Source organism: Hemicordylus capensis, chromosome 4 (assembly GCF_027244095.1).
Source record: "Hemicordylus capensis ecotype Gifberg chromosome 4, rHemCap1.1.pri, whole genome shotgun sequence".
In the NCBI taxonomy this organism is placed as follows: Eukaryota; Metazoa; Chordata; class Lepidosauria; order Squamata; family Cordylidae; genus Hemicordylus; species Hemicordylus capensis.
This window is the reverse complement of record NC_069660.1, coordinates 272,704,049-272,730,149: the sequence shown is the minus strand read 5'-3', so window position 1 is coordinate 272,730,149 and position 26,101 is coordinate 272,704,049. Positions and strand designations below refer to the sequence as shown.

At 41.2% G+C, this 26,101-nt stretch overlaps 1 protein-coding gene and 1 long non-coding RNA gene across 18 annotated transcripts in view; one reads left to right on the top strand and one right to left on the bottom strand.

Annotated features, from left to right (window-relative positions):
- Positions 1-26,101, bottom strand: part of ZFHX4 (zinc finger homeobox 4) — a 284,051-nt gene that overhangs the window by 79,700 nt on the left and 178,250 nt on the right. The gene's annotated exons all lie outside the window — the stretch shown is intronic.
- On the top strand, positions 1,542-11,034 carry LOC128324596 (uncharacterized). Its single transcript, XR_008306966.1, has 3 exons — positions 1,542-1,627; positions 6,718-6,811; positions 9,991-11,034. It is a non-coding gene; the product is annotated as an uncharacterized LOC128324596 (long non-coding RNA).

Here is a 26,101-nt window from a genome sequence, read left to right as displayed (position 1 = left end):
ACCTGGGCCTATTTAATTTAGAAAAAAGACGACTGAAGGGAGACATGATAGAGAAAATCATGCATGGTGTGGAGAAAGTGGATATAGAGAAAATCTTCTCCCTCTCTAGAACCAGGAGTCATCCCATGAAATTGATTGCCAGGAAATCTAGGACCAACAAATGGAAGTACTTTTTCACATAACACATAATCAACTTGTGGAATTCTCTGTCACAAGATGTGGTGACAGCCAACAACCTGGATGGCTTTAAGAGGGGTTTGGATAACTTCATGGAGGTCTATCAACAGCTACCTGTCTGAGGGCTATAGGTCACCTCCAGCCTCAGAGGCAGGAAGCCTCAAAGTACCAGTTACAGGGGAGTAACAGCAGGAGAGAAGGCATGCCCTCAACTCCTGACTGTAGGCTTCGAGCGGCATCTGGTAGGCCACTGTGTGAAAGAAGATGCTGGACTAGATGGGGCTTGGGCCTGATCCAGCAGGGCTTTTCTTATGTTCTTATGAAGAGTTTAAAAGGAGTGTAGAAGACAAGGAATACCCCACAGAAGTAATCAACTGCCTTTATGAAAGTCCCCTTGTTGAAATCCCCACTGAGGACCCACCAGCAATGGAAGGTCTCCTCTTTAAACTTCCTCTTTGAAACCTCTGAGTATCCCGCAGAAATGGAGGATGTCTTCCTAACAACTCTTTTTGAAGCCCCTGACTCTGAGGCAGATGCTTCAGTAGTTCTACTAGCCTAACTTGATTGATTGATTGATTGATTGATTGATTAAGTGCCATCAAGTCGGTGTTGACTCTTAATGACCATATAGATAGATTCTCTCCAGGATTATTTATCTTCAACTTGGCCTTGAACGTCTCTCAGTAGTGCATTATTTGCTGTCGAGTCCATCCACCTTGCAACTTTCCCCAGCATTAAGAACTTCTAAAGGGAGCAGGGTTTTCGCATAATGTGTCCGAAGTATGATAGTTTGAGCCTGGTTATTTGTACCTCAAATTTGTTTGTTTTCCTTGCTATCCATGGTATCCTCAAAAGTCTTCTTCAGCAACAAAGTTCAAAAGTGTCAATACTTCTTCTATCTTGCTTCTTCAAAGTCCAGCTTTTGCATCCATACTGTGTCACGGGATAAACCATTGTCTGAACGATTCTAATCTTTGTAGGTATAGACATGTCATGGCATCAAAATATCTTTTCCAAGGAAAAGAGTTTGAGGAAACAAATCTTATAGTGAGCACACACGTAACAACGATCGGGCAAGGGGAGACAGTTGTCTAGGGGCCCCACTGCCTGGAGGGGCCCCCCAGAGGCACCTCACATGACTCCCCATTGCCCCCTGCCCAGCCCCAAGGCCCCTCAGCCACTTGCCCTGTTCGCCGTCTCTCCTGCTTGTTCTCCTGGCCCGCAATGGAACCAGCAGACAAGCTGCAAAGAGCTCCTTTTCTCCCGCTTCTCAGCTGATCGGCGGGTGGGCGGGGCTTCCACGGAGGTCTCCGTGTAGGCCTCTGTGAAGCCTGAACTCGAGTAGGGCCCAATCAAGCCAGGAAGGAGGAGGCAGCCAGAGTGGCCACCACTGTTCTCTGCAGCAGAAGACCCCTTGCTGACCTGCCCAACCCAGCCCAGCATTTGCCAGGTAGAGTGTGAACTCTTTTTTGTGGTTACCTTTCCCGCCCCCCCCCCGCCCCGGATATATAGGGATCTGCTTGCCATAGGGCTTTGATATTGGGGGTGGGACTGAGAAGTCACTGAATATTTATTTTAAAACAGCTTGGAAAATTTGCTGGCTTAAAAAAAACCTATCTAAAAAGTCCTATAAGTGGCTTGTTTCATGGCAGAAAATTACAAAAACTATTGGAACAAACAGTATTATATTTATTTTATTCATTCATTCATTCATTCATTTATAAATACACTTATGTTCAAGTTGTTTTGCAACCCAGAAGGTCTGAGTGAGAACTGTGAAGCATGTGTTGTGCTTTTATTTTATTTTTCTTGTGTGTGAACTGCTCCCCAATAACTCGCAGGGACTTCAGGGTAAATCTGGCCATGTAAATGCAGCACCTCCATTCCAGAGGAGAGGTGTGTTAAAGGGCTTTAAAAGCCCCATGTGAAAAACCTCCTGGAATCAAACTTGACTGAATTTGTCCAGAATTCTGAGAAAACAAACATAGGCTCACACTGCATGGTTGAAAGTCTCCTTTGCTAATCTGCAGCGAGGGGGCCATTTTAATAATTTGTCTTTCTAGTGTGTTCTAGGCATTAAAAGTAGCACAGATGTATAGTACTCAATGTATATCACTATATATTGTGACGTGTGCGTGTGTGTATTCAGTGAAATGTATTTCCAGGCAGCATACTTATTTTGAAATATCAGACTTAAATCCTTGGGGACCTGGGGTGTGCGGAGGCCCTGGACTTTGAGTTGGGGGGGCATTTTAAAATCTCGTCTCTGGGCCCACTCCAACCTTGCTACGCCCCTGATAGTGAGAGTACAGGAAGCTGCTTTGGCTTATCTAGTTTAGAATTGGCTACCTTGACTGGCAGCTGCTCTCCAAAGTTTGAGGTGCAAGTGCACTAGCTTGAGGACTGTCTAACCTTTTTGAACCAAAATTGGAACTGCTGTAGTGAGTGACACACAGGGACACCTCAATGGTGCAGTTTGTAATGATGACATCCACCCCAATCCAAGATGGTCTACACATGAACATTTAAGACGCAAGAGATCTAACTTGTGGACCTCGATTCGCACCAGATTTAGTTCAGATGCAGAGGCAGTGAAAAGAAAGTAGACTGATTAGTTCTTACTATAACAACTTGTTGACATTGTTGACATTGAACTTGCCTTGGGCAGGAAATTTTCTATTGAATGCAAACTACAGTTTGAAGCTTCAAATGGAAGATCGAAGGGCTGACCTCTGCTTAAGGTTTCTGAGCAGCATATAAAAGCCTGATATGACACGAGGCACTGCTATGGGACCCTTCTTTTGAGGCTGGGTATAAGTGCAGCAAAAGAGTCACCCCATAGAAGGCTCAGGAAGATTCATCCCATTTGTCAGAAAGTATCAGAAAGGATGTCTGAAGGGCCATTTTGATGTAAACGGCCCTGAGCCATTTTTGGAAGGGTGGTATATAAATCGAATGAATGAATGAATACATACATACATACATACTAGTTTGACTTGTTTTTTTCTGCAGAGGTACTTTGGCCAGCTGCAGATGGGATATATCAGGCTGTGAAAGAGCCTCTAAATTTGTAAAAGAACTACAGGTACATACCAGTCAAGAATAAAGAGCACAACTAAAAGGAGAAGGGATAGAGATGGGCAGTCTCAAAATGACAGCAGGAGAGAGGGGAAAGGGGAGTACTTCTAGGTAACAGGTACAGAGATGAAAACAGCAAACCGTAGTCTTATAGAAAAACATTTGCAGTCATGCCACTGTAGCATGTTCTGTCAGGTAAAATATTCTTATTTCTTTTAGAGATGTGCAGGAATTGTGATTTGATCACCGATTCAATGCACAGCCAGAGTGAAGAGCAGGTCCATACCTGCTCCTCCACTGCTCACCGCAACTTCCTGAAGTGGCAGCACGCCATCAGAATGGCCCCCAGCTGCCCTTGCATGCCAGCAGCACGCACATGGCCTCTGTGCATGCACAACAGCCATTTGCATGGTCAGCGACAATGCTGACAGTGCAAATGACTGGCGCTCATGTGCGGAAGCCATGTGCATGTCGCCAGTGTGCAAAGGCAGCTGGGGGTGTGCTGCCGCACTGGAATATATACAGGCTTGCTCTCCTCTCTTTTTAAGGTGCCTAGGCTGTGCTTCGAATCAGTGATCAAATCACAGTTCAAGCACGCCCCTAGTTTCCTTTCATCTTTCATCTGCATACACTGTTGAGTCTTTTTTACACACAACATGTCCTAGTGATTTCCTCAGAAGAGCTGTGTTTCACCATCAAAACTTCCAAAAGTTGGAAAAAGAATGCAGGGAAGGGACACTTCTGCTATAATAGCCTGGTCTTATTTTCTCAGTTGTGTATTTTGGAGGAACGGCACTCAATCAGTTGCTTTAAAAAGGGATTTCTTTAAGCTATTACCCTGGCTGGCAACCCATAAACCTCAGTGTGTGCCAGTTCACTCACAGAAGAACTGGAGCCAAACAAGTAGAGAGAATATGTTCCAGTGTTTGGTATAAATTTAGTACACCCCAGTTACGGACATACACACACTGAGAAAACATGTACAGCTTGAAGGTAAATGGGTGTGCTTTACTGAATTTATTCCTTGCTTTACATGTACTTATGGAGCTCACTTCTGCTCTCTCCTTGTGGCACTCCACCAGTTGATTGATGTGTGCTAATAGAATAGGGATGTTAGTAGCATACAGGATTCAGATAGTCTATTCGACTTCACCGAGGCAGGATTCATTAAATTATACCTACAGGATATTTAACTTTTTTGCTTCTGCTCAAAAAACTTGCAAGAAAAGATGTGAGGCATGAATCTTTTAATGTTCCTCAATAGAAAACACTGTAATGGTAGTTAAGGAATAGGATTTCCCCCTTTACACAAGAAATACTACTAGAAAAGAAGAGTTAAAGGGGTGCCCAAATAAGTGTTGAAGGGAAAATGCTGCAGTTCTTTCTACAGTATTTATAATTTAGAAGGTCCAGCAATCAGAGTGGCTGCATCTGTGTTATAAGTTGCAGTAGATAAACTCATCTCTAATGTGGAAACTAACAGATTCTGAAAAAATGGAAAGAATCAGATTATTTTTTCAAAATAACGTTGGTATTATTTTATTTCAAAAATGTATTCTTTTGTCAAAGGACAAAAAGAGGTTATTCACACAAGATAAAACCTTGTTCTACCCAGGTTTGGGAGCTGTGTGTGCTCTGAATTTTCGGTTGTGTGGGTGCAAACAACTAGGTAGGAGGAGGGTAGTTTTTCCTTCTAACTTGCTTCCACACCATCACATCTCCCTCCTCTTATCTAGTTGTTTGCACCCACATAACCGAAATTTTGGAGCACACACAGATCCCAACCTGGGTAGAACACAGTTTTTGCTTGTGTTAATGATGTCATACTCTAAGTAACAGTACACAAATGTGTTTTCAAACCATCAACAATCCTTAAGTGCAACAAACAGCAGCAGAGATAAAACAATGGCCAACATCATGTGCAGCTCCACTGCTGAAAGGAGCTATGTAAGGCTGTGGGTGTGCAAACAGTCATCAGAGTTCCTGTGCTGAAGGTTACTTTGTGCAGTTCAGGTGTGGAGGGGAAAACGTAGTTTATTTTTGCATCTCTCCCCTCCCTCCCCAAGCTCTTTCCAGTTGTAGAAATCTGTTCCTGAGGGTTGCATGACCGGACCGCAGCATAAATCAGCATCAGTGAAGGGACACTGAAGGCTGTTTGCACATCTGCAATCTTCTTCCAGCAATGAAGGGCTGTGCATCCTGTCAGCTAATGAAACTATCCCCCAAAGCTGAAATTAAAATGAAAGGATAAAAAAAAACATATCTAAAACTAAGCAACAAAGTGGCCTGACAGGCCCCTTTAGAGAAACTGTTCCAGAGCAATGGCACTAACATAGAAAAGGTCAGCTCAGGATACAACCCAAATACCTCTTTCTTAAAAAGGGCCAAGCGAAGAGATTGTAGACCAACTATTCTAATGCTCTCCATGTTACCAGATGAAACAGACTTAAATTGATTCCAGCTTAGTGAGGACATGAAGCAGTTGTTTAGATCCTGCTGCAATGTAGGCATTCAAGTCACATCAGATGCAAGGAACTTTTGCCCATTAAGTGCCTATCAAATATTGTTATCACTATATCTTCTTATTTATTTATTGTATACATTTTATATCCCGCTCTTCCTCCAAGGAGCCCAGAGCGGTGTACTACACACTTAGGTTTCTCCTCACAACAACCCTGTAAAGTAGGTTAGGCTGAGAGAGAAGTGACTGGCCCAGAGACACCCAGCAAGTCTCATGGCTGAATGGGGATTTGAACTCGGGTCTCCCCGGTCCTAGTCCCAGCATTCTAACCACTACACCAAGCTGGCTATTACAGGGACCAGCTTCCTCAATCAACCCTAAAAACCCCTGATAGATAGCACTATGGGATGCAATCACTGCAACAGCCTACGCTTTCAACTATGCTCTAAACTTTGTTCAACTTTTTTATTTGGCCCTAGACTCCTCCTGGTGTGTTTCCTGCAGCTTAAGTAAAAGCCATCCTTCAGAAAGTCAAGAAGCGGAATAAACTCAACACAATATAATGGGTGCCTAGTAGCAATCATGATAATATTTAGCTCCCCCCCCACCCCACAAAAGCCTTAAAATGTAGAAGCAGCATTTTCAAAGGCTCAAAAACAAGAAAATGTTTGAACCTGGATTCCATTGTGAAGAAATGAAACTTCTTAACTGAGCACGATATCCTTTACCATGCTACTTTAATATGCTCAATTCTGTGCTTCCATAACTACTCTATTTTCTCTATTCCCTGAAGTTTGGTGTTCCATTAAAAAGGTTTCCATCCCAATGCCTAGCAAAACATTTAGGATTAAGCTGCTGGGGGTGTCCCACCAGCCAAGAGCTATGCCTGGGTTGGGAGTGGTGGAAAATCTAAAGAACTGGGACTGCCTTCTTGGTTCTTGTGATCATCTCAAGCACACAATTGTCATTTTCCTGAATGAATTATGTAATCATTCTTCTAGCTACATCTACATCTATGTTTGAGGAACATATTGGTGAAGAACGGGACAAGTACATGTGTGGATTGCTAACTGGTTGAAGGACAGGAAACAGAGGGTAGGTATAAATAGAGAAGTGGGGTCCCCCGGGGATCTGTACTGGGACCAGCGCCTTTCAATTTATTCATAAATGATCTAGAAGTAGGGGTACGCAGCGAGGTGGCCAAATTCGCAGACGATACCAAACTCCTTTCAGTAGTGAAATCTAAAATGGATTGTGAGGAGGTCCAAAAGGATCTCTCCAAACTGGGGCAGTGAGCGACAAAATGGCAAATGTGCTTCAATGTTGGCAAGTGTAAGATGATGCACATTGGGACGAAAACCCCCAACTTAAAGTATACATTGATGGGATCTGAGCTGTTGGTGACTGACCAGGAGAGGGATCTTGGGGTCGTGGAGGACAGCTTGTTGAAAGTGTCGACTCAGTGTGCGGCAGCTATGAAAAAGGCCAATTCCATGCTAGGGATCATTAAGAAGGGGATTGAATATAAAACTGCCAATATTATAATACCCTTATACAAAACTATGGTGCGGCCACACCTGGAGTACTTTGGACAATTCTGGTCACCACATGTAAAAAGGACACTGTAGAACTGGAAAAGGTGCAGAAGAGGGCAACCAAGATGATCAGGGCCTAGAGCACCTTTCTTATGATGCAAGGCTACAACACCTGGGGCTTTTTAGTTTAGAAAAAAGACGACAGTGGGGAGACATGATAGAGGTCTATAAAATCCTGCATGGTGTGGAGAAAGTGGACAGAGAGAAATTATTCTCCCTCTCACATAACACTAGAACCAGGGGTCATGAAATTGATTGCCAGGAAATTTAGGACCAGGACCAGTAAACGAAGGTACTTTTTCACACAACACATAATCAACTTGTGGAATTCTCTGCCATGAGATGTGGTCAAAGCCAACAACCTGGATGGCTTTAAGAGGGCTTTGGATAACTTTGTGGACAAAAGGTCTATCAATGGATACCAGTTGGAGGGCTATAGGCCACCTCCAGCCTCAAAGGCAGTATGCCTCTGAGTACTAATTGCAGGGGAGTAACAGCAGGAGAGAGGGCATGCTCTCAACTCCTGCCTGTAGACTTCCAGTGGCATCTGGTGAGCCATCGTGTGAAACAGGATGCTGGACTAGATGGACCTTGGGCCTGATCCAGCATGACTGTTCTTGTTGTTTTATGTTTTTAATTACACAAATGTAGTACAAATGGGGATAATTCATGGCAAATGAAGGTGTGGGAGCACAGTGGGGAGACATATGTAGAGAGAATCAAAACAGCACTCAACTGTGATCTTTCAGAAGCCAAGTGGGCCACAGAAACAGAATCAGCACATCTTGGATCCTTTTAAGCAACAGATTCCTGAAACTAAGGAACAAAAGGATCCATCACTGCTGCAAGGCCATTCTGGATCTCTGAAGGACAAATGGCCCCATGACAGCAATGGCATAATTCACTGGGTGCTGACATTAAGCTACCATACCATGAGATGTTCTGGGGCTGAGCAGCACTGAAACAATAGGCACTGGCCACATGCAGACACGAAAGACAAAACATGGTCTAATGTTATATACATCAGCAGACTTTTGGAGTGCTGAGCCTTGCATACTTCCATCTCCTTCATGCACAAAGGTAGACAATAAAAGGCTTCCATTTTCAGTTGAAAATAACCACAATTAGCCAGTTTCCACAATTATTCACAGTTTCCCATTCATTCTGAACTCAGGAAAATCTGATTTATTCCAGCCACAGTGGCTGACATCCTGACTAATTACACACTTTTTTCTAGGGACTGTTTTTAGGGGCTTGTTTCTAGTGCAACAGCACCTTTCCCACTCTCTGGAAGGGTTTTGCAAGAGCGGAAACATGTCACTGAGGGTCACAAAACATAATCTGAAACAACGGCTTGATTCTGGTTAGTGAGTTGTGTTTATAATAAACCACAATTTCCTGAGTTTGGATGCAATTGTGGTTTATTCTAAACCAAATGTGGAAGCTTCAAATCACCTTCCCTCATGTGCAGGTGAGTGGGAAGCAATTGAGCCTGAGACTCAACTCTCTGCGGTTGTACATAATGTTAAACCATATTTTAGCACCATCTCTGTATTTGGCCATTATGTCATGCTCCTGCTAGTTCTCTTGAGCAGGTGAAGGAGCTGCTGGTACCATGAACACATGGACCCACTAGAAAAGGCAGTTTGTAGGGAGAGGGAAGTTTGCAATTACCCTCTTTGCTCCCACCCCTTTACTCACAAATTATTACAATCCCCACATATTATGATTCTGCACCAAAGAATTTCCAGATTATTTAAATGGGAGAATGAAAACACATTCACTGAAAACACAACTGTCTGACGGAGTCAGCTATTTAGTTCTATATGTGAGGAAGAAATGAATCCATTCAGAAACTGTGGCATTTTACCAGGGCTGGGGGAAAAGCAGCACATACCATTTTGGGCCTAATTCTGACGTAGCAGTACTATGTCCGGGTTGCTCCACTTCATGTTAACTGCATCTTTATGTGTGTGTGTGTGTGTGTGTGTGTGTGTGTGTGTGTGTGTGTGTGTGAGAGAGAGAGAGAGAGAGAGAGAGAGAGAGAGAGAGAGAGAGAATGAGAATGCATTCTATTATGTGAGCCCCTATCTGCAGTCTGAACTTGTACAGCCCAGATACAAGTTTATAAATCTAATGAGAAATGGACCTAAATCTGGAGTAACTGTGCTGCATTGTTAGCTGGCTAATTGTGGTTAAGTTGGCAAGGGTTTCCAAAAAGAAAAACAAACAGTACATTAGCTTTGTCTTTTCATTTTCAAAATGCATAGTAAGTATCATGTTTTAAAATTTCCCTTGCACTTTATGCATTTGATGATATAGAATTCCTCTCCCAAACTCATTTTTGCTGCCAGAATTCTAAAATGTCATCTTGTATTTTATGAAAACCTCATTCTTGAACAAGTAATTAACTAAGGCATAGTTTGTACGGCAATTAAAAACACTCACTTGCAGATGCTTGTAAGCATTATGTAATCTTTTTCCCTTTACCGAACATACATATGTGTATTCTTGCCTCCAGCTTAAATACAGTGAATGTTGTAGTTGGTTGCACAGGAATTGTCTCAAGAACATTAAAGCAAGCCAAACACGATTGCATTCCAACGAAAATTGCTCTCTTTATACCGTGTATTGAAACTTGATAACTGTTGGTTATAAAATTCCTTTGATTTTCTGTAGGTAATAAAATACTTTGGCAATTACTATTGACAGTTCTGGATAATCTTGAAGGCTGCCTTGCCTGAAGAAGATGAGTGTTACAAATCACTCCACTGAAAGGGGGAAGAACAGCAGCAGGCAGCAGACAGGTTTCAATTTCACAATGCTGATTATCTCATTCGTGATTCTATGCATGCCTAAATCTAAGGATCCCTCAAGCAGCTATATGGACTTCTACTTTAAAATGCCTATTACGCTTTCATACTTTTTGCTGCTTCCTGAAGAGTGCCATTTCGCCAAGCTTAAATAGCAGAAAATTGTACTGCTTTTCCTCTGCCCATCTCCTCAATCTCTATTAACCTGCACAAGAACAAAGGAATATGATGGTCCGGCTATAGGTTTGGAAATAGGTTTGAAGTTGTTTTTCATTTACTGGTAGCGGTCTTTCTGATTCATAAATGTAGTTTAACAATAGTGCCATTTTAATGCATTAGGAAATGATTGACAATGCAGAATTTTTAACCTTAATGTATGCACATAGACATGATGTATACAAATTCACACACACTTTTCAAATGCATATACATGTTATTTACATAAGCATCAAATGATGGCAGATCACTCACAGAATGTGTTATACCTTAACTAAAGATGAAAGGATAAAACTTCTCCAATTGGAATTCTTTTTATTTAGGTTACATGAGAACAATAGGATACAGCCACCAAAAAAAAAAAAAAAAAAAGGAAAAGAAAATTGTTGAAGCACCTGGTTTTAATGCATGCAGTGGGCCTTTATTAGATGTCATAAACTGAATGATGCATTACTCTGTGGACTACTTATAGCCTATGAAGAGGTAAAATGGAGGACAAAGAATTCTTTTGAAACAATAAGGCTAAAAGTTCTTTTAAATCAAGCCATGTTTTATGAAGTGCAGAATACTTAATCGATTCAGAGAGATTTGGGGCAACTTAAAACTTAAAATTTTGTATGTATTTCTATATTACCTTTAAGATTAAAGAGTATTTTACTTAAACATATTATATTGCATATAAGAACCATATACATATAGCCTAACCTACATTCCAATTGTCTTATTATACAAAGAGGAAACCATTTTAAAATACCTATGACTAATCAAAATTTGACAGCTCAATGTCCCTTCTCAGCATTTACATTAAAATGCATATGGGTTGTCAGACATACATACACACACAAAGGTAATTTTGTCCATCTAAAAATGTTTTTTAAAATAAGATCTGCTTTGCATTTAAAAAGATAAAAGAATGTTTTTGAAAATGACAATTGCAGGCTGGCTATCGATTCCTAGCTTTAATCTCATAGCCTACTCAAATTTCCCATTATGTCTCATTGAGTCTTAGACTGATAGAAAGGCCGAACTATGGCCTTCAACAAAAATAGAGGGGGGCATGGGGGTGTTATAGCATTAAGACACACAGCTGTTGCTCACAAACTGCAAACACTGGAATAACTCATTGCATGTTTTGCCTTTTTCCCTCGTAATAGAGTGTTTTGCATGCTTTCTATAAACACTGTTCTTAAGTTTTATAATCTAGTACATCTTATTAAGCGTGAAGTCTGCTGATCCCTAAATTATTCATAACATGGTCCAGACTGATTAAGATTGGCTTGTTAAGGACCACAAGAAGCAATTAAACTGACAAGGCAGTGCGGCCTTGATGTATACATTTATTATCACAAGAATACCCAAAGTGAATGCCCTTATTAAGCAATGAATTTCACCTCACTGGCCTTCTACCACTGCTGCCACAGGCAGAGGGAGCTAGGAACAACATGTCAAAAGCTAACTCTGAGGAAATGCCTATCTTCAAGTGAAACCGATTTTGTAATGAACCTTTCAGTTCACTCCTGAGGTAATAAATCCTGACTGGTGCATTAATTACTTGATAACATCCCATCAAAATGCAAATGCAGCACTTGACCCATAGGAATGGCTCACTAGCTGTTAACTCTTCAGGGTATACATAAATTGTCTGTTTTCTTTTATCAAACTGGGCATTTATTTCCATCTTGCTCGGGTGAATGTCATTCCTGCCACCCTCAGCCCCTTAGTGGCTTGACACCATTATTTGCTGAGGACTGTTACTAGGTGCTGACTTCCTAATTGTGCTACTACTTTGAAGCAGAAATTTCTACTGCATGCCCCTCCTTCCCCTATGCACCCCCCCTTGCAAAAGGAATCTCATATGTCAAGGACAAAGATATAATAGTGTTACAAAGAATGACCCCTACCTCTAAAGTACACTAATCTTCCTTTTTCAATAGCAATACATTAAACAAGGAATTTCATTCCTTGAAGTGATTAAAGGAAAACTAAACAAATCTATGTGAACCACTACCTAACATATGCAGCAAGCATGTTTCTAGAAAGTATTCTCTCCAAGGTATATTTACCTAGTCAGAAGATGCCTTTTAAATAACTTCAGTACCCAGTCAATATTTTCTACCATAGACAGATAGAAAAGCTATCAAAATGGCACTGAAAAGCACAGTTCATAATAGAGATTTAATGTTTGTGAAAGACGACGCTCTGTGGTATTCTCAGTTTGTCTTATTAAACAAGATTTTAGTTATAGGAACTGTTTCTACAGTGAATGGTAATGAGATTTTTGTTTCATATTTTTTAATTCAAAATTCTAATCAACATCAATGGGACTGACTCCCCCCCCCCAACCCCCTCAACCTGGGTCAACCTGCATTACAGTCTTTTATTTGTCTTGAAGGCTTGGCGAAAATCCTTAATTCAGGTTACTAGGCAACCCTGCAGGTGAGAAAATATAATGTTTGGCCTACTCCATCTTTGAAAAAACACAGTGGCCTAATGCTTTCAAAATAGACTCTGCAAAGCATGCACTGATAATTCTCTGCTACATTTTCCAAAGCCGAGGTCAGGAGAAAATTAATTGATGCTGAAAATAATGACAGAAGGAGAAGCACCACTGAGACCTGGTGTGATTGGCATGTGATAATGTTAGCAAGAATCCCAGCATGTGACTGGACAGTGTGGCGAAAAATATACTTTATGTGAAGGAAAAACAAGTTACAAAATGTAATTAGTTTTTGACACTTTTTCATATGTTATTATCTTTTCATTTGGAACATTGCCTTGGGACATCAATACACAAGAATAAATGAAACATTATTATTGTAAATCTGAAATGGGGGGGAAAGATGGCTTTACACTGCATGTCTTCCTTTACATGTCCTTCTGAATAAACAAAATACTCTCTGCAGCCTAAGGTATACAAGTCACGGAAGACATATCTGCTGGAAATATAGCAGAGGAGTCTTCAGTATAATAATCCTGTTACATGTGATTATGCAGCTTTACTCTCAAAATAAGGGGTTTTGAAAGAAAAGTGGTCTAAAAAGCTATAGGATAATATGCAATTAAATTATAACACCCACAGCAATAAAGCTTCCCATACAGCAAATGTATTTTTAATTTTTTTTCCAGTGAGGTTTATACCTAGAAGTAATTCACACTGATTACTAAATAACCCTTGTGAGTTGCTTTGTCTTTTGAATTAAAAAAAAAACAACACTTGCCGTGAGCAATGAATTTCATAAACCACCAGCTCTCATGCTTGATGAATCATTCTTATTTTATGCAGTGCTGTGAGATAGAGAACTGAGATAAAATATTCTATCCACAAGCTATTCAGTACAATTTATCATCAGCAGCTCACTAGTCCAGTGATAATACCTGGCTTGCAGATTGTAATGATCAGATTCTGTTTTTATTTCAAACAGGAGCAATCTGAATACCATAGTTTTTAATTTACATACATTAGTGAGGTTCAAATATGGCAATAGCTACAAGCAAGTTCTCTTGCAAACTGAATGCTCGCCTTGCATAATGGGGTTCCCTTTAGCAATTATTCACTGGTGAAGTAGCCAGATAAAAATGAAAACAAAGAGGACAGAAAAGGAAAATCATGTTACAAATGCCATCATTGAGACCAAGATAATTATTGAAAGACAGTGAAGGTCATATATATATTAGTTTTAGTAATTTCTTGTTACATTTCTCCGTATTGAATATCTGTGCTTTGCTATTGAATTATTTTCCTTTGCAATTTACTAGAGTTGCTATACTGGTTACCTTGTTACATGTAACACAGCATGATAATACAGGGAGATATTTTTATTGGCATCATTTAGAAAAACTGAAGTTTAGAAGCATCTGGTATATACAACATCATCATCAAAATATTATTATACTAGCCTGGACATTTAGTAAAGCCAACAGGCTTATAATAAAATACCTCTTATAGCTACATCCCTTTTACACTGACCACAATATTGAGCCTGAATTCCCAGCAGCATCATTACTAGACATTTTCTGCCACCTTTCTAAATCTGAAAAGCTTCCTACATTTAGTGAAGATTAGGTAATGCTACAAGCAATCAATAACAGCTATCAATTCCATACCTTGTTCAGAAGAACAGGTTGATTAAAACTAAGTTTAAAAATGGGTGAATATGTTTTAAAACTAAATGCTTACAAATTGCACCTTAATTTAAAAAAAATCATAGCCAAACATTCTTTTAAAAATCGAATCACATCAAAAATAAGAAAAATGCTTAGTTAAGGTCGACATTCCTTCCTTACCTCTAATGTTGGGGGAGTGGTGGTGGGGGGGAGGAGAAGGCACAAATGAAGAATGATGTGTCAGCCTCAACTGTGATTTTTCAGGCACTTCCTTAGTTAATGGCACATCTGTACTGCTCTTTGCCAGTAGTCTTTGTGAAATCACTTGTAGCTTTTAAAATTTCTGTTTTAAAACGTTTTTATGAAGGACTGGGAATTTTTAAACAGATTTTTAATTTTTAACCAATTTTAAAAACTATTTTCAACCAGACTAGACAAAGCATATTGGAAAAGAAATTATCACATATCTGCTGGCAATACATGCCAGAATGATGTCAAATTTTGGAAATATCATTCATATTTCTCTCTGTGTGTATAACACAGAATGAATGCAGTCCCAAGACACACCAAATGAGGGTAAGATATTTGCATAGGATCTTTACAAGATTTGTATTCTATTTAAGGAGCATATAAATGTGATACTTTGAGCACAATTAGCTGCTGCCTTTAGATTAATTAATTTAGGAAGTTTCTAACTCCCATTTACTCCTTCAAATAAGAGTATCTGTGCAAATGAATTCACCAACATATTATGGTTCACCCATCCTGGAGCACCAGACAGTGGTGTTTTGTTATCTATGTGCGCAGAGTATGGAACTGTGAATTACACAGCAAGAATATACAGGTGGCCCTTGTTATCCATGGTTCTGGCAATTGCGAATTTGTATATCCATGGTTGGGCTATATAGACCTGACCACGTTATAAGGGGGTTTAAAAATACTCAAAATTCACCTATCCATGGTTCTTGGGTGGCTGGAAATCACCTCCGAGGTCATTTCCAGACACCATTTTGCTAAAGGGAGCCATTTTGTGGGGGCGGGAGGATAGATATTTTTTGTGGAAAATGACCAAATTGGGGATTTTGTGGGGGAGGCATTGCTGGATAGCTGGAGACAAGGAGCATGGTACAGCACTTTATTTCTATTATTTCTGCCTTTTTCTGCCCTTTTTTAACCTCCAGGAACCTAACCCCCCAATCCCCATTGCCTCAAGTTCTCGTTATCCACTGTTACGTTATCTGCAGAAATTGGTATTATTGTTGATAATTTTCTAGATGATCAGTAACCCAACCAGGAACATGACAGACTCATGCTATTTTTGTAGAGAATAAGCATTATAGATTTGCATTTGTGAACATACTAAAAAGGGAATGTTTAAAGTGGCTACATCGTCATCATCATCATCATCTATCCTAATAACAAACTCAGGTGGTTAAGTGCTTATCAGTTTGGAAATGATACAGTATGGAACTGATAAAATAGTGGTTTGCAAATACTTGGGGACTAGCTAAATTGCATAATGTATTTATTTATATTTATATACTGTTCTTTGTCCTAAGACTCCATGGTGGTTAACAAGAAGAATAAAAACTATTCAATAAAAACAAAACACAGAACAAATGCAGCTAAACATTTAAAAGGACAAGGGACAGTTCATTGGCCAAAAGCCTGAATAAAAAGAGTGGGATGGAGTGAGTCTTCACTTCAGATATTTGTTTGTAAATTAAAATATTTTTTAAAAAATAGTCTTGTGATCTTCCAGGACCCTACAGAATGCTGAGGGTACAGAATTAAAAAATGCTGTTATGGGAAAGGGGAAACTCCCATTTTTTTGCAGCTTTTGTTTTGAGAGGGAGGGGCCACACTGTTGCACAATTGCAGCTATACAAATTTCTCAAGTGTTTTCTACTGTCAGCTGCTCTCATTTTCATTCCTGGAGATGGAGCAAAAAAGGTATAAAGAAACTAAAAGTAAGGTAGGCTATCTGAAATTATTAATTAAGTCTCTGGTTGAAAACAAGTGATACAGAATGCTGAAATTTTCAGTCAACAGGAAAAGGAGAAAAACTATGGAGACCAGGAGAGGAACCTGGCCTGCTCAAGTCCCTAAGTTTCTTGGAGGGGATGCAAATCATGAGGCTAAAAAATCCCTCCAAAAACACTTCCTGCAATATTCAGAACCGTTTCATTTCCCACTCTCCAGAACTCCACTCCCCATCCCCCGTTCACCAGTTGTACAGCAAACCTGAGCTTCCAGGAATAATACTACTTAGGATTCGTAGACCACTTTTTAAATGTACAAAAGCTTCACTTGTATGGTCCTGATGTAATCCTCATAACAAATCCTGTAAAGAAAGTATTATTATCCCTATATTACAGCTGGGGAGCTGAGGCTGGGATGGAGTGAGTTCATGGCAGAGGTTAGAGAAGTACCGATTCACAGTTTGATATCTTAGCCATTAGGCTATAGTACAGCAGGGGAATATCTCAAAGAAATGGGAAAGGGGGGAAATGCATCCTTTCCCCTTTCCCCCACCTAAAACACCATCCCTCCCCTTGATGACACATGAACAGCAGTACGAGGCTCATATTCTAGGCAGGATGGAGCCCTAACACTCCTCTTAGAGACTGGAACACTCATCTTAGGGACTGGGGGAACTACTGTAACCTTAAGGCTATTCTCACGACCCAATGAGCAGGTGGGTGGGGAGGCAAGAGCATATTGCCTTCCCCCACATGAGCATAGTGGCTATAGCACTCCACTGTGCACCCATATTATCGGTGTGGCGGGAGCTTACTACATTTGGGATCCGGAGGAGGAAGTCCTCCAGTATTCCATAATGCATTGCTTGGGAAGCTGAGAGTCTGTCCGCAGCAATGCTGCAGCAATTGCCTTCCTAGCTGGTCTTCAAGTGGCATTCTGTACTATTTAGGAAGCTGGGCTGCCGGGAACTGCAACACACAGCTCCAATCACACAAGCAATTGGGGCTGCTATGGTAAGATGGTACTTTGTCCCCATAACCTAGGTTAATCATTGGGCTTCATTTCTGGGTAGCCCTACTCTGGAGCAGTGGGGCGGGGAGTGGATCCCAAGGCTCCACACGTGCATCACTACCCAGGTTCTCCCAATCCTGCCCTGCTGCAGCTACTTGTTAGAATAGCCTCTTGTGTTGCAGATCCTTTTTCTAAAGGAATTGGGCATAATCAATGAAATTCTTTCCCGAATATGTAAATATTGAAATATAGAATAATAAATACTGATATTTATGTAATACCGTAAAGCTGTACCTCATAATCCACAGGGTTTCCATTCCCACCAATTACTGCAAGTAATGAAACTGCAGATAATGAGGCATTGAGTCTGTGGGATCCCGGGGGTTAGGTTCCCAGACTTTTTTAAAAAGTCAAAATAAAGAGAGCAAAAATAAACGAAAACAAGCCAAATAAGGCTCCGCAGGCCTTCAGTAGTCCAAGGATGCCCCCCCACAACTCACAAAGTCCCTGAAATTCCACCAAAAACCACATTTAAAAAACAACCACCAAATGAGCCACAAAACGGCTCTTCTCCACAAAATGGTGGTCGAAAATGACCTCCAAGCTCAATTCAGGCCACCCTCGACCCATGGAATTAACCCATTTTCTGCTGAACTTTTTCCACGTATGCCAAGGTTGGGTGTTAATTACCCAGCCACAGATACACAAAACTGTGGATGCTGGATATGCATTTAGCGAGGTCCACCTGTATTGCGCAAAATTCAAATGGTTCTAACAGTTCTAACTCCACTGTGAATTGTTTTTAATTTGGCAGAATTTATTTGATAACACAGATATTGATATAATAGAGCAGCACCTTATCTTACCCTGTTAAGTACTGATAAGCCACGTCACACGCTACAGCATACACAATATTCTATAGCTTGAAATGCCTGCAGCTAGGCACGTGTAAAAACCTGGTAGCTTATGTCTTCAGTTCCCACTTATTGTGCCATACTGCTCACAGTTCAGGAATGTGATTTAATATACAATGTGATTTAATATACAATGGACAGAAGAAACTTTTTGAGCTATAGTTGAAAATGTCACCGTGTTTAGGCCAAATTTTATCTTTGATTTTTATTTCCAGCTCAAGACAAATTCATGGGTGATATTTTAGCCAGACGTTTCCTCTCCTCTGCTCTAGTAGCAATACTGGCTTTTATCAGACCTGTAGTGTTACTCTGTTTATTTAAGCATATAGGTATATATTTGCTGGTAGTGACGCCAGCATAAGTTACAGATAATTTTCTATTAGCTACTGAGTTTCTAACTGGCCTAAGGATGCAAAGGAAAACTGGCTGGAATACCATCTATGAAAACAATGACAATTAATACTGCTACTACTATAAGAAAACCCTCCTATAGAGAGGATAAAATATATTTCAACCCCTCAAAAATATGTTTGTCATTATTTTCAAAAAGTCTGATTAAAAAATTGTTAAAGAGGCAAGATTCCACAATTCAAATGTAGACTTGGTCAAATTTATTTGCTTGTGACAATAAGAGGCAATTCTCACGAGCAGCAGAAACTGGGCTAAGGGAGCCCAGCCCGGTTCCTGCTGCTCGTGTGCTGCAACGGGAGCTGTGCGGATCTCAGCAGCAAGCCACCCTAAATGCCCCTTCCCCCCATTAAACGAGGTTTACAGAGCGTGTGCTCTGCTAACCCAATTTTTTGGATGTGTGTCACCACAGCGCAGCTCCATGCTGTGGCAACTCATGAGCAGACCCCCAATGGGAAGGCTACTACAAGTCTCCTGGCATCAGGCAGCTCCTTGCATTTACATGAGGCATTCTGGGACTTCCGAGGGCCAGCAGGCCCCCAACCCCTGCCACCCCAGCCGGCTCCATGATGGAGCCGGTAATCATGTGGGCAGCCAATCCAGCTGCCCAGGGCAAGCTGCCTGCTCGTGTATGAAGAGAGCAGGTTAAGCCCGCTCTCCCCACAAAACCCCTTACGGCTCTCCACACTGCTCGTCTGGAGATCTTCTAAGTTTTGCATGTTTATTTTTTGATGTTTTATCTAATTCAGATGTGCAGAATGTTCCAAGCTTGAAATGTGCCGCTTCGAGGGTTTCAAGCTCAAAAAAGAATGCCCTCTAACTAATGGGTCTGTTTCTAGTTTGAAACAGAACGACCCTGTTTCAGTTGGAACATTTTGAGTGTTTCAAGTGCCATTTTGGAGGCTTGTTTTCCCTTGCTGATTGATTTTTTGGGACTGGCTTCCAATTGGCTTGCAAACTTCTTGCTTCTTGGTTGGCTTGTTATCCAAATCAAGTGTTGTCATGGGCAATTGTGCCCCTCATTGGCTGGGGAAGGGAGGACGCTTTTGGAGGGAATTTCAAAATCAAAATATATTCAAAGGGATTGGGAGACAGAACGAGTCCTTATACTGTGCCTTTCTTGAAGAAGAGGATACATCAGGAGAGGAGGGAGGGAGGTTTGATTTTGTAGGTTTCTTTTCTCAGCACTGAGAATAATATATAGAGAGGAGAGCTGGTCTTGTGGTAGCAAACATGACTTGTCCCCCTAGCTAAGCAGGGTCCACCCTGCATGCATTTGAATGGGAGGCCACATGTAAGCACTGTACAATACTCCCCCCAGCGGATGGAGCCACTCTGGGAAGAGCAGAAGGTTTCAAGTTCCTCCCTGGCATCTCCAAGATAGGGCTGAGAGAGATTCCTGCCTGCAACCGTGGAGAAGCCGCTGCCGGTCTGTGCAGACAATACTGAGCTAGACAGACCAATGGTCTGACTCAGTATATGGCAGCTCCCTATGTTCCTGTAATATGTTGTGCTGTTGCTGCAGTAACTATCTGGTTTTGCTGGATTTCAGATTGACAAAGTCAAAACTTTGCCTGCCTGGAATCTTCCCTGAATTGTGGTTATTAAATAACATAAGGAGTCACAATTATATGACTCCTAATTGTTATTTCCTAGCATCATCATCATCATCATCATCATCATCATCATCATCATCATCATCTACATTTATATCTCACTCCTCCTCCTCCAAGGAGCCCAGAGCAGTGTACTATATACTTAAGTTTCTCCTCACAAAGGTTATGCTGAGAGAGAAGTGACTGGCCCAGAGTTACCCAGCAAGTCTCATGGCTGAATGAGGATTTGAACTCGGGTCTCCCCGGTCCTAGTCCAGTACTCTAACCGCTCCACCACGCTGGCTACCACTAATCCACCACTACACCAGCATGGCAACAGCTGCCATAAAAGCACCCTTACTTAGGAGCAAGCATAGCCATAAGTTCCACTAAAGCAACTTCAGCCACATTTTGACTAAGTACACCTTGCAATGCAGACTGCAGAGCAGACACACAAGTTAGTTTCAAAGCCAGACATGGAGCTCATCACAGCAATCACCAAGACATATTACACACACACACACACACCTCTGTCACTGTCCATTTTTCGCCACAGCTGTTTGTCAGTGTGTGTGTGTGTGTGTGTAATATGTCTTGGTGATTGCTGTGATGCGCTCCATGTCTGGTTTTGAGACTAACTTGTGTGTCTGCTCTGCAGTCTGCATTGCAAGGCGTACTCAGTCAAAATGTGGTTGAAGCTACTCTAGCTGGGGAAGAGGTTAAAAATATATTTTTAACCAATTTCTTTTGTGGGTTGGGTGGTAGGTAGCACCCAGCATGCCCTAACACCCAACCCACTTTGATGTCCCTAGGAACTACCAATGGGGAACAATGGGGTATTTTGAGTTCCCTATTGCCCTAACACTTGAAACACTTGAAATATTTTGAGTCCATTTCGTTGAAACAGTTGGCCCGATTGCTATTTCGACAAAATTCTTGGAATGAAACAAAAAATCTTTTTTGAGCACATCTCTATTATCTAATGAACTATAATAAGAGGAACCTAGGTGAGAACATTTTAAAGGTAAAATAAAGTGTGCCGTCAAGTCGATTTCGACTCCTGATGCTCACAGAGCCCTGTGGTTTTCTTTTGGTAAAATACAGGAGGGTTTTACTATTGCCTACTCCCACACAGTATGAGATTATGCCTTCCAGCATCTTTCTATATCGCTGTTGTCCAATATAGCAGCAGCGGGGATTCTAACTGGCAACCTCCTGCTTTGTTAGTCAAGCATTTCCCCACTGCGCCACGCAAAATTATGCCTAGAAAAATTCTATTCATTAAAATGTAGTTTATTTTCTAATGGAATACTCATACATGGAGTACGGGTTTCCTGGGAGTACAAGCAGTAGCAGCCGATGCTGGCGTTACCAAGGGTGGCAGCGGCAAGAGGCATACATTAGAAGGTGTTTACCTTCTAATTGAAGCATAAATTAGAAGGTGCTTACCTCTGCTCCGGCAGCACCTGCAATCTGCTCTAAGCTGCAGTGTACCACCCAGTACTCCCTGTGACAGCGGATTGGTTCCACTACTCACCTGGCTGCTGCAGAGTTGATCCCCCACTGGCAGCCAGTTGAGTGATACAGCAGATCCCCAACCACAGGGAGGGATGGGTGGCACGCTGCAGCTTGGAGATAACATGTGAGAACTGTAATGGGAGACCACATGTGAGCACTGTAAGATATTCCCCTCAGGGGATGGAGCCGCTCTGGGAAGAGCAGAAGGTTCCCGAGTTCCCTCCCTGGCAGCATCTCCAAGATAGTGGGGCTGAGAGAGACTCCTGCCTGCAACCTTGGCAAAACCGCTGCCAGTCTGTGAAAACAGTACTGAGCTAGATAGATCAATGGTCTGACTCAGTATATGGCAGTTTCCTATGTTGGAGACGTTTGCAGGTGCTACTGGAACAGAGGTAATTTATGCTTAAAGCCCTGCACCAGCACTGCCCACACCAGCCACTACTGAGTAGAAGAAATACAGGCAGAGGGTTCAGGATGAAGAAGAGAAAAGGAACCGGCAAGAATTAATCTCTCTCTCATGCGCGCACATGCTCCCTCCTTCTTCGCCCTTCCTCTTCTCAAATTGATGGCAAAAAAGAATGCATGGCACTTTTTATTTCTCAGCAATAATTTTGCCGTCCTAGCTTTGGACATTTCCTCTAGTCCAGGTACATTCTTGAGTCACGTACATTACCCCAGGAGTAAAAGGTTGCAGCCCTACCCATACTAGATTGGATATTTGTCATATGACTGCTCTATATACATAGCCCTTCTTTCAACATATGGTACACATGATTGTCAATATAAAATCCACTAGAAAACTGAAGTACTTCTTTCAAATTTCAGACGTTGGGGAGCACTTGCAACTTAAAAGATTGAGAACATTGTTCTAGCGCATCTTCTCTTTTCACTCAAAGTAATATGGTGGTTTTCAGTTGAAAGTGAAGTACTACAGAGTTTACAACCCACAAATTTGATGCTAGTCAAGCCGCACCGATAAGAGGACATTGTAAGTGAGACAAGTTTTTTAAAGCAGTACCTAGGAAGGTCACAGGAAAATTCCCACTAACTTTAATCATGTGGTATCACGTATTATAATGAGAACATTACTTTACTTCTATTTTAGATATGGCCAATACAAAAACCTATAAGTTTTGTTGCCGCTTGTCCAATCTTCTGTATCTCAAGCCATTGTTCATTATTGTGAGATCAGCTGAATGAGATTCTAAAATAGCCCTCAAAGGTGTGAGAGATACAACTCTTAACTTTTCTGATTATCCTAGGTTTAGGGGAGGAAAGAACCTGACAAATAATCCCACTGTCATTGTGTGGTCATTACAGTGTCGTACGAGTCTGGACAAGTTATTAGGTCAGACGCTAACTTCCTAAGTAGAAAAATGATGCGGTCGCCTTTGTCCTTTCTGCAGTAATGGCTGGAGTCAGTACTAATTAAGGGCCTGCGGCAGTGTGGTGCGAGAGAGGTCAGAGACTTCTTTCTGACACCTAAACAGTGCTCAGCTCAAACGAAGTGCCCCTAATCTGAAATGATGTGGTGTAGAGCTGGCCTTTCAGCTCCACTGTATATTTAAAGGAAAATGACAGTTAATGACAGGGGTGTCAAAAAGAGCAGATGGAGAGGCTGGGAAAACATAGCTTTATGGTTAAAAAAAAAATCTACCTACAATTAGTTACTGCATTTAAAAACAGAGGTTACTGAACATACACAAGTGGACTTGCTGTTCCCTATCACTTTTGTACTTAAGGAACTATGTGACCAAGGATTTTGCATTATTCACACTACTGAAATAGTTACTTTTGACCAAGGAAGCTTGACTACTGCTGTTATTTATCATGCAGCAATGGGCGGGGGGAGGCCCTGGTTCCCCCCTACACACACACACACACACACACACACACACACACACACACACTTACAATACTCCTGAGTATCTGCTTCCGAACTAGAAATTGGTAGATATAGCAGAAAACAACTGAATCAGTATAACAACAACAAACAAAATACTGCTCCACATTTTTGTCTCATTGGGAGTAAGCTATGTCAGTAATTAATCTTTGAGTCAGTCCCCATTTTTTAGGCATGGAACCTGGAGAAACAAAAGCAATATTTAAAAGAGAATCCACCAAGATTTACTGTCAGTAAGTCAGAATAGAAGCCAGCATGACTTAGTCATTACTCCGAAACTCTACAGTATGTTGGCACAAATCCTTTCCATTCTCCCGTTTTATGCATCCCCAGTGACACACCTGCAAAGCTTTTGAATGACACTGTATTTATCTCAGGAATTATCTCAGGCAGCGCAACCATGTGGTTAGCTCTCCATTTGCCCTCTCAGTTTCAAGTACGTAAGTGCACATACATGTTTGTTGAGATTTGCTTCAGTCTGAAACTCTATCCACATATTAGCAGTTTGTGTTTATATTTTTCTTTTGAACAAACTCAAAAATAAAAATTGAAAATTTTAGATGCTGAAAATTTAACCCGAACTGTTTACATTGCACACTTTTCAAATAGAGAAGAAAATATTTTTTACATATTTTCAGAAATGTCCACATATGTATTCAATGAATGATTACTTCTGAATTATCAGCTTCATAATTACCCCCATCTAAAGACATCCCAAGAGATTCAATCATGAATTCAGACATTGTATGAGTGTACAGATATCTATACACTTCTAATGTGTTTGTGTGAATGACTAACTGTGTTCATTTTAAAAGTATGTATCATAGTATCCATGGTTGTAATATAAACCTAAAGTGAGGACATATGTAGAAGATGTGTGTAGCTCATCCCATCTCAAAAAAGAGAGCTACAGCTAGGAAAAATAAAAAAGTGACAATAAATAAAAATAAATAAATAAAAGTGAAAATAAAAGTGAAAATAAAAGGGGCCATAACTAGGGGTTATTGTAATAGAGGTTTTTCTATCAGGGGCTGCCATGTAGGGATGTGCAAAGAACCGCGGAGGCACGGTCTGGCGCCGGTGGGGGTCTCCCTTTAAGGACGGGGGGGTTTCCACTTACCCCTCCCGCCGCTTTCCCCCCCACCGGTGCTCTGTTTTAGCAAAACGTTTTTGGGGCAGCAGTGTTCCTCCCTGCCACCCCTGCCCCCGTTATTGTCTGGAAATACCACAGTGTGTGACATGTGTGGCGTGCATGCGGATGTGGCAGGCGCACGCACACTCGTTACTTCTGGTATTTTTGGACAATAGGCAGGAATGCTGCCGCCCAAAAAACTTTTCACTAAAACAGCGCTGGCATGGAAAAAACGGTGGGAGGGGTAAGTGCAAACCCCCACCCCACCCTTAAAGGGAGATACCACCTGGCCCTGGACTGGTCCAAGTTTGAACCAGTTCAGAGGCCTATATAATGGCCTCCGGACCTGTCCTTGCACATCCCTACTGCCATGATAGTGGTTCCTCTATTCATTCCATCATGTTCACAATTTTAGAGAGATAAATATTAGAATAAGGTGGGGGGGGGGTCACCCAAAGAACTGATGAGCAGAGGAGTACAATTCACTGAACACAAAACTAATTTATAAAATTTACTACCAGAGATATTTATTTATTTCATTTGATATCACCCAATCCAAAATAGCTCAAGGTGCTTCACAATCAAAAATAAAATGACTAAAATGTTAAAATTACAACATAAAATGCATTTAAAACAGAACCATTTAAACTGTTAAAAGCTAGGCTAAAAAGAATGATGGCTTTCTTGAACACTCCAAAGATGATACACCTCATATTTCTATAGGGAACACATTCAACAACCTAGGAGCAGCTACTGAGAAGGCCTGACCCAAGTCACCACCAGACAAACTGGCACCATCTGGAAATGGACTTCTCCTGATTATCTTAATGAACAATGGGGATCTTGCAGAAAAGGGTGCTTTCTCGGGTAACCCAAACCTAAGTAATCCAGGGCTTTAAAGTAATAAACAGCACTTTATTTTGTGCCCAGAAACAAACAAATCGGCAGCCAGTGCAACTATTTGAAAACAGGCATAAAATGGTCCCTTCAGGTTACTCCAGAGACCGATCTAGTTGCCACATTTTGAACTAACTGAAGTTTCCGGACTATGTACAAAGGCACACCGATGGTTACTAGTTCTCTTCAGATATGAAAATGGCCACTAGCTTAGATAGCTTTAAAAATATTAGACAAATTAATGGAAGATAATTTATCCATAGCTATTACACACAAAACCTAAATGATACCTCCAT